Below are 9,626 nucleotides of genomic sequence, written 5' to 3'. Positions count from 1 at the left end.
TGCATTTTATTTTATTGTACTGACTGTTTTACATTTAGGGAGATACTGTGTGATACTGTGTTATGTTATGTTGTGTTATGTGGATATTTCATGCCTGAGTGCGAGCAGCTGTAACTTGTCCCAATTTCCCCCCGGGGATCATTAAAGTCTTTCTGATTCTGATTCTGATATCTGTTTTATCATATGACACATTTTCTAAGTTCAGTCTTGCTCTATATTTGAAAAAACAGAGTATAAAAGTTGCATTAACTACGAAATCCAACCAAAATCCAGACAAAACTGCAGTAACTACACTTACTGCAGTTTGATTTGCTTTCACAGAGCTTCAGCTGGACTTAAACAGAGATAAACGCAGTAACTACACTTTGAGGTGTAGTAACTACACTTTGAGGTGTAGTTACTGCGGACTGGTTTTTGGTTGGATTTTGTATAGTTACTGCAATTTTCCCGCTCTTTCCATAACAAAGCCCTCTTCTGCCGATTTATCAAAACTCATCCGGAAATCTAAGCCATCCACCTGCCAACTCGACCCCCTGCCCTCCTCCCTGGTTATAGCCTCCCTCCCCTCTCTCCTGCCCCTGATAACTGCAATCATCCATTCCTCCCTCACCTCTGGTTACTGTATGTCCCATCATCTCTCAAATCCGCTGCTGTAACACAGATTCTGAAGAAACCTGGTTCAAACCCCAACATCTTCAATAACCTCCGTCCCATCTCCAACCTGCCATTTCTTTCAAAAATCCTGGAAAAAACAGTAGCCTCTCAGATTCATGCACATCTCTCCGAAAATAACCTCTATGAACAGTTCCAATCTGGTTTTCACCCCCGTCACAGCACAGAAACAGCCCTCCTCAAAATCACAAATGACCTCCTGATGGCAGCTGACTCCGGACTATTATCCATCCTCATCCTCCTCGATCTGAGCACCGCATTTGACACCATATCTCACTCCACCCTCCTTAACCGCCTAGCCTCCATTGGTATATCTCACACACCCCTAGACTGGTTCCATTCATATCTCTCTGGCCGTACTCAGTTCATACAGTTAAAATCATTCACATCTCATCCTTCCCCCCTCTCCTCCGGTGTTCCCCAGGGCTCTGTCCTTGGCCCTATCCTCTTCATCATCTACCTCCTCCCACTTGGTCTGATTTTCCGTAAATACAACATTAATTTCCACTGTTACGCGGACGACACCCAGCTCTATGTTTCCTCCAAACCCACTTCCACCCTCCCTCCCTCCTCCCTCTGTGCTTGTTTACAGGAAGTCAAATCCTGGTTCACCTCCAATTTTCTCAAACTCAACAGTGACAACACAGAGGTAGTCCTCATTGGTTCCAAGTCCACACTCTCCAAGCAACCCAGTTTCACCCTCACCATAGACAACTCTCTGGTTTCCCCCTCCCCTCAGGTCAAGAGTCTGGGTGTCGTCCTCGACAGCACCCTATCATTCCATTCCCACATCAACAACACCATCCGGTCCGCCTACTTCCACCTTCGCAACATCAACCGCCTCCGCCCTTCACTCACTCCCAACAGCGCCGCAATCCTGGTCCACTCCCTCGTCACCTCCTGCTTGGATTACTGCAACTCCCTTCTTTTTGGTCTCCCCCACAAACTCCTCCATAAGCTTCAACTCGTCCAGAATGCTGCTGCCCGTATAATCACAAGAACCCCTGTCACCAGTCACATCACCCCCGTTCTACACAAACTCCACTGGCTCCCCATCCAACTACGCATAAACTATAAAATCCTCCTCCATACTTACAAGGCCATCCACAACCTCGCCCCCCCATACCTGTCCGACCTCCTCCACCTTAACATTCCCACCCGGTCCCTCAGGTCTGCCTCCTCCATCAACCTCACTGTCCCCCCTGCCCGTCTGTCCACCATGGGCGCAAGAGCATTCAGCCGCTCTGCCCCTCGCCTCTGGAACTCCCTCCCCCCCCCGACATCAGGAACATCGACGCCATCAACATCGACTCGTTCAAGGCTAACCTCAAAACACACCTGTTTATGCAAGCATATGTCTGAGACACTTTTCCCACTGGTTGCTCTGCTGCAAGCTCTGTGCTTTTGTGATGTAATTTAACTGTTTTGATTGTATTTTGTAACTGTTTTTTTTTTCTTGTTGTACGGCGACCTTGAGTGCCGTGAAAGGCGCCTTATAAAATAAATGTATTATTATTATTATTATTATTATATAAATCACTCATAATGGCACAATCTGTTTAGTTAATCCAGTCAATTCCCAATATGAGAGCGCATTGACAGCTGTCCAAATTGTTAATGAATGAGTCTTCAGTGTCTTTAAAATCGTAAATGCTGTATTCCTAGCTAATAATCGGATACGGTGGCGCAGTCGGTAGCACTGTCGCCTCACAGCTAGAAGGTCGTGAGTTCGATTCTCGCCTGGGACGCTGTGGGCACTGGAGTTGTGACCAGAAGCGTCATGCCCATTGTAACTGAGGGGGCAATTGCCCCCTCAGATTTTTGAGAGGTAAAATTTTTTTTTTTTTTTTTTTTTTTTATAAACATAGGCTATAATATTATAGGCTGTGTATGGTAGTTGAAACATAGTTTCAAGTTTACGTTTATGTATGTTTGTAGTTAAAACAAAAACATAAATACTGTATAGGCTACATACAGTACAACACAAAAGGCTGTTATTTACCCTTTGTCGCCACCTGGTGAGTAAATATATATAACTAAAACCATTAGAATTGACAACCGGTCCGCAACTTTTTTTCCCATGTATCTACCAGTCCTTGGCACAAAAAAGGTTGGGAACCCCTGCTCTAGAGGAAAGATTTCTACCTTCTGAAAAGGCAATACCAGCCAAAATAAACATTGTGTTACATTGCTTTGAAACATGTGGTCTCCCTTTTTTGTCAAGTCCATTGAGCCTGGGCAGTGGCAATGTACTTAGTCTGGTGATTATGGATCTTTCCAGGAGGCTGAGCAGTTTGGAAAATAGCCTTATGGTTACACCTGCTCAGTCTGTTAATTTAAAATTAGATATTCCTCTAAATCTGGCTTCCAACCCCCCAAATTTTTTGCCGCCCTTCGGGCGCCGCCAGAGTTCGCCCCCTCAGATTGTTGGCTTGCATGACGCCCCTGGTTGTGACCCCCCCATATCTTCAGTGCCTACTGCCCAGGTGGGCTATCTCGTCGAAAGGGCCTTTCTGTGTGGAGTTTGCATGTTCTCCCCGTACCCCCAGAAGGTTCCTCCGTACATATACCCCCCACTAAAAACATGCAGAAGATCGTCATCCGACCAGTGACGACAACATCTGAAGTTGATCCAATGATGGTCCCCGGGCGCTGGAAAGAAAAAGCGACCACTGCTCCTGGCCTGCCCCCTGGAGGAAAGGACAAGCCTGGATGGGTCAAATGCAGAGGACATATTTCAGTAGTTACTGCGGTTATGATTTGTAGGGCAGTACTGGCACCACAAAAAGCGCTTTATCTTGAGAACTGTTCATCTGATCGACTTCAAACATGGGGAATGCGCTGCAAGGAACCCAAATGAGTGCGGTGCCAATTTTGGACACGCATAATCATAGTGGCACCTACTGGCAACACAAAAAGGTTGATCTTGAGAAGCGTTCATCGGATCAACTTCAAATTTGGGGAGTTTTCTGCCAAGAAAAGGAAGGAGTGTGGTGGCCAATTTCGGACACGTGCATAGTCATAGCATCACCTACTGGTATTTGTATTTGTATTTATTGATTTATTTGAGGGACAGTGCACATTAATTAACATGACTGTAAACATGCCAGTGTTAGCCAAACGGCTAATTTTCAACTGATGTCCCTTGGCCAGAACTTAAGCCATTATAAGCAAGCAAGCAAGCATTAAAAACAAACACCAACAATAATACACACAAGCAAATAAAAATGTAAGTAAAAATAACAGGTAGCAGGCCAAAGCAATTGGCACTATGCAAGTTAAAACAGACTATACAGGCAGACAGACCAGCACAGACAGTTAAAGCATGCCAACATTCAGACCACATTATTGATAAAACCATAAGCATGCTATGATCAAACAAAGACAAACAGGGACATACACAGGGATTTAAAAATAACAACAACAACAACAGTGCAGTGAGAGAGACAGGCCAGCAGATGGGGGTAGACAGGACAAGCATGTGCCCAGGTTAGGTATGCTGGCAGGTCTGGTTGTTCTTCAACCACATTTTAAAATTACGTGCGAAAGAGCGATAAGAGCTACTATTACGTATATTTAAAGGTATGGTGTTCCAAGATTGGGAATCTCTTACTGTGAAGGTTGCCTGGCCGAAAGATGTTTTCCTCCTTGGGACAAGTATGTCGCCTCGTAGGCTTGATGAAAAAAAAAAAATCTTAAAAAAAAAAAAAAAAAAAAAAATCTTGGTAGCCTATTCCCAGGATTTTTCTGACAGATAAATTTGGTAAATGGAGGAGGTGCTAAGCCATTGAGAATTTTGAACATTAAACAACCATTGGGAAAGTTAACAAGATTTTCCCAGCAAAGGAGACCATATTTGGGGAGTATATTACAGTGATGGTAGCTTTTTGGTTTATTATCCAGGACCTTGAGAGCTTGTTTATATACAGATTGTGCAGATTTGATTGTTGCATCAGTGGTAAGAGACCAAGAGGTTAGACAGTATGTTATATGTGGAAAAATCATGGCATGAAATAAAATCTTTGCTGTTTCTGGTGTCAGGCACTTTCGAATATGTCTGAAGTTGTTTAGGTTGAATTTTGTTCTTGCAACAACTTGTTTAACTTGTTTTTTGAAGCTGAGAGTCGAGTCCAGGATTATACCAAGGTATTTAAAACTAGAAACCACTTCTCACCTGATACATATACAGAGGTTTGAGAGACATAATTTGCTCTTTTTGTAAAAAACATACAGACAGGAGTCTGCAAGCCATTTTGTGACGCCTTCCATGGTCTGTGTGAGCTTACGAGCAGCTTCTTCACAGTTTTTCCCATGCATACAGTATATATTACTGTGTCATCTGCGTACATTTGGATGTCGGCTCCAACACATGTTGAAGGCAGATCATTAACTCATTCATGGCCAAAGACGTCTTTAACGTCTTATCAGGAATGTGCCTCCACGCCAAAGACGTGTTTGACGTGTTTTTGTTTTTATTAGTGCAGCGCGTAGTTCAAAGACTTCCCCAGCCTGTGACATGGTATCAGGTCCCTGGCCTCAAAGCCAAAGCCGAAAACACGTGAACAAACAACTACCCCAGCTGTTGTTTTAGTGGATGGAGCAGGAGGAAAAACAGAAAACGGAGAAACGCTTCCTTGTTGCAGAGAGGAGAAACGCCATTGAAACGCCCCTCGGCGCGCTGCACGAGCTGGTCGCCTTGCTGCAGGGCAGAGCGAACATGGATGAGTTGTTCGCGGTAATCAAACCCGTGACCAACATGATCGTTCTGGTCCCGGACCCCGTTCCTGTGTGCCAGCCCGAAAGAGACGAGACGGAGTCACACGCAGCGGGTCGGTCATGGAGGGGCGAAGCAGAAGGAGTCCAGGCAGTGAGAGGGAATGATAAATCCAACGGGAGAAAGTAATCCAGAGATGTGTTGATCAGCGGAGGAATGAGGAAATGATCGATCAGTTTGACGGGTAATCCAGAGGGTGGTGAGGACGTGTTGAATAGCCGAGGGGAAAACGGGAACGATCAAACAGCAGGGAGGATAGGTCAGGGAGACATGGACGAGGACGGGTGGACCAGAACAAAACAAAATAAACACACGAACAGCTAACAATAACGAAAAGTAAGGACGCGGGCAGAAGCGGCAGTCACAGCAGCAGACGCCAGCAGTACTCAGACCCGGAAACAACGTAACGAAGATAAAAGGGGGATTGTGTGTGTGTGTGTGTGTGTGTCTGTCTGTCTGTCTGTGTGTCTGTCTGTCTGTCTGTCTGTCTGTCTGTGTGTCTGTCTGCACACTCACTCACACTGAGTAAACTGTATAGTTGAATCTAAAAAAAGCACTTCATGTATATATATATATATATATATATATATATATATATATATATATATATATATATATATATTGTCATTTGTGTCATAACGAATAATATTTACATGTCTGATGTCAATACAGTTCAAAATAAAAGAATTGAGAGCGAGTTCTGCCTGAGATTGTGTCCTTTACAAAAATGGCCTTTTCTCCTGTTTCTCTTCTCAGAGAGACCTTTTGGTGAAAACAGGGTGTATATAAATGGCTATAAGTAGAGTACAGAACATGCTAAAAGCTCACTTTTTTTTTCCTGGTGAACCCAGAGACGTACATCTTCATTTTGAGGTATTGCAAATCACTTTGGTGCTAATAGATAATTTACTGTGGGTCTTGAAAGATGACCAACAATTATGAAAATCTTTGGCCTGAGCTAAATATTGGCAGTCCTAAACTGGCCATGAATGAGTTAAACTAAAAAGGAGCGGCGCCAGGATAGAGCCCTGAGGCACTCCGATGTCACAAGTGAGTGGGTGACACCATATCCTTAATCTTGACACGTTGATTTCTGTTTTCAAGGTACGATTTGAACCAACATAAAGTGGAAGAAGAAAAATTAAATTGTGCCATTTTGTTTAGAAGGATGTTATGGTTTACTGTGTCAAAGGCTTTTCTTAAATCAAGAAAGCCGCCGGTCGTTCTTGCGTATCAATCCAGGCAAGGCGGTCGGCCCGGACGGCATCCCTGGGCGTGTCCTCAAGGCCTGCGCACACCAGCTGGCAGGCGTATTCACAGACATTTTTAAGACATTTTTAACCTCCGGCAAGTTCCCCACTGCTTCAAAACAGCAACAATCATCCCCATTCCCAAACAGCAGAAAGTGACCAGCCTCAACGACTGGCGCGCAATAGCCCTCACGCCCATAGCCAGCAAATGCTTCGAAAAGCTGGTTATATCACAGATCCGCCCCACACTCCCCCCAGACCACGACCCGCTACAATTCGCATACCGCCCCAACAGGAGCACAGTGGATGCAGTAGCACACGTGCTCCACACCACCCTCTCCCACCTGGAGGGGAAGGACACCTATGTGAGAATGCTGTTCGTGGACTACAGCTCAGCATTCAACACCATAGTACCCTCCAGGCTGGTAAGCAAACTCAAGGATCTGGGACTAAGCACAGCAATGTGTGACTGGATCCTGGACTTTCTAACAGACCGCTGCCAGGTGGTGAGAGTGGGCAACCTCACCTCCTCCCCACTGACCATCAGCATAGGAGCGCCACAGGGGTGCGTCTCCAGCCCCTTCTGGTATGACCTCTACACCCACGACTGCGTGGTGACTCAAACTTCGAACACCATCGTGAAGTTCGCAGACGACACAGCGGTCATGGGGCTGATCTCCAGGAGCGATGAGACGGCCTACAGAAAGGAGGTGGAGGCCCTGGAACAATGGTGCCAGGACAACCACCTCTCTCTGAACGTCTCCAAGACAAAGGAGATCATTGTAGACTACAGAAGGGGGGGGGGGGGCGCATACCCCCCAATCACCATCAACGGCACAGTGGTGGAAAGGGTGGACAGCTTCAAGTACCTGGGAGTCAATATCCACCAGGACCTGACATGGGCCAACCACACCGCCACTGTTGTCAAAAAGGCCCAACAGCGACTACACGGACTCAGGCGCTTGAAGAAATTCGGGCTAAGGCCAAAAATCCTCAGGGACTTCTACAGAGGCACCATTGAAAGCCTGCTGACTGGCTGCTTCACCACCTTTATTATTCTTTATTCTTTATTTAGGTAAGCCCCTTGAGAAAAAATCTCATTTTCGAGGGGGTCCTCATAGAACAACATAAAAGAACACAAAACAGGAAATGCGCAACTCACACACACACATGCACACAGCTTGTCATCGCCCCACCACCCACGTCTCCAACCCAACCATAATGTTTACAAAAATATATACATAGCCTATATACATAGTATGTAGTAGTGTAGTAATACATGCTACATGTATATACAAAGTTTCTTGTAAAGCATGACATAGCCACAGAAAAAAGAGAAAATGATAAAATAATATTAAAAACAGGAAGGAGTTTTCAGAGAAGAAAGTAAAGATGACTTAAAGGAATGAAGAGAAGTGATAGACCTGAGAGGGGAGGGAAGGAGATTCCAATCAGAAGGGGCCTTGTGAGCAAATGATCTGCGACCCATTTCTCTAAGAATTCTGGGCACACTGAAGCAGGGGTTTTGGTGGTGTCTGAGTGGATATGGAGAGTTACAGGGGACCAAATAAACTTTTAAATACTGGGGGTAATTACCACCTGGTACAGGAACTGTACCACCATGGACCGCAGGGCGCTAAGAAGGGTGAGGCACGCGGCCCAGCACGTAACAGGATGTGAGCTGCCAGAATGCAAGATCTGTATAACCAGCGGTGCCTCAGGAGGTCCCTGAAGATCATCAAAGACACAAACCACCCCCACAACAGTCTGTTCTCCCTGCTACCCTCAGGGAGGAGATACAGGGTCCCAAGAGCACGCACAAATCGCTTGAGGGACAGTTTCTTCTCGCAGGCCATGAGACTCCTTAACATATACAAATAGTGTAGTAGCCATACTGTACCGCACTGCAGCTGCTACCATCACGTATGACTAATGTTTAATTAGGTATATGCTATTTGCACCTAACATAATGTTATTATGTTTAATTATGTTTAAAGTATGTTCATGCCATTTGCACATATGTGCAGTGAATACGCCAGTCTGTGGCGTGTCTACTGCTTTATTGCTTGTTGCCTCTTGTTTTTATTTTTATTTTTTATTTTTTTGCACTATGTTGTAACGGAGTCTACAGCACAAGAATTTCACACGTGATACTTGTACTACGGAGTGACAATAAAAATCTTGAATCTTGAATCTTGAAACACTGCACAGACAGCTCCCCCCTGATCAAGTTTGTGGTAACACAAAAAGCGGTTTATCTCAAGAATTGTTCATGCGATCGACTACAAACTTGGGGAGTGTGCTGCCGGGAACCTGACGGAGTGCGGTGCCCAATTTCGGACACACTCATACTCATAGTGCCATCTACTGGCAATACAGAAAGCAGTTTATCTTGAGAACCGTTCATCCGATCGACTACAAACTTGGGGAATGCGCTACCAGGACCCTGATGGATTGCGGTGGCCAATTCACGCGCATAGTCTTAGCAGCACCTACTGGCAACACAAAAGCAGTTTATCTCGATGACCGTTCGCCCGAGCGACGTCAAACTTGGGGAGTGCGCTGTCCTGTGCCCAATTTCGGACACGTGCATAGTCATAGCACCACCTGCTGGCAAAAAAAAGCTGGTCAACTCGGGAACCATTCATCCAATTGACTTCACACTTGGGGAGTGCGCTGTTGGGAACCCAAAGGAGTGCGGTGCCCAATGTCAGACACACTCATACTCATAGTGCCATCTACTGGCAATACAGAAAGCAGTTTATCTTGAGAACCGTTCATCTGATCGATTACCAACTTGGGGAATGCGCTGCCAGGACTCTGATGGATTGTGGTGGCCAATTCACGCGCATACTCATAGCACCACCTACTGGCAACACAAAAGCAGTTTATCCTCTTCCCCCCGAGCGGGCCCGCCGGCGGGCTGAGCC

Source organism: Poromitra crassiceps (assembly GCF_964638095.1).
Source record: "Poromitra crassiceps genome assembly, chromosome: 2".
NCBI classification, from domain to species: domain Eukaryota; kingdom Metazoa; phylum Chordata; class Actinopteri; order Beryciformes; family Melamphaidae; genus Poromitra; species Poromitra crassiceps.
The sequence above is the reverse complement of the archived record's forward strand: the minus strand, read 5'-3'. Positions refer to the sequence as shown.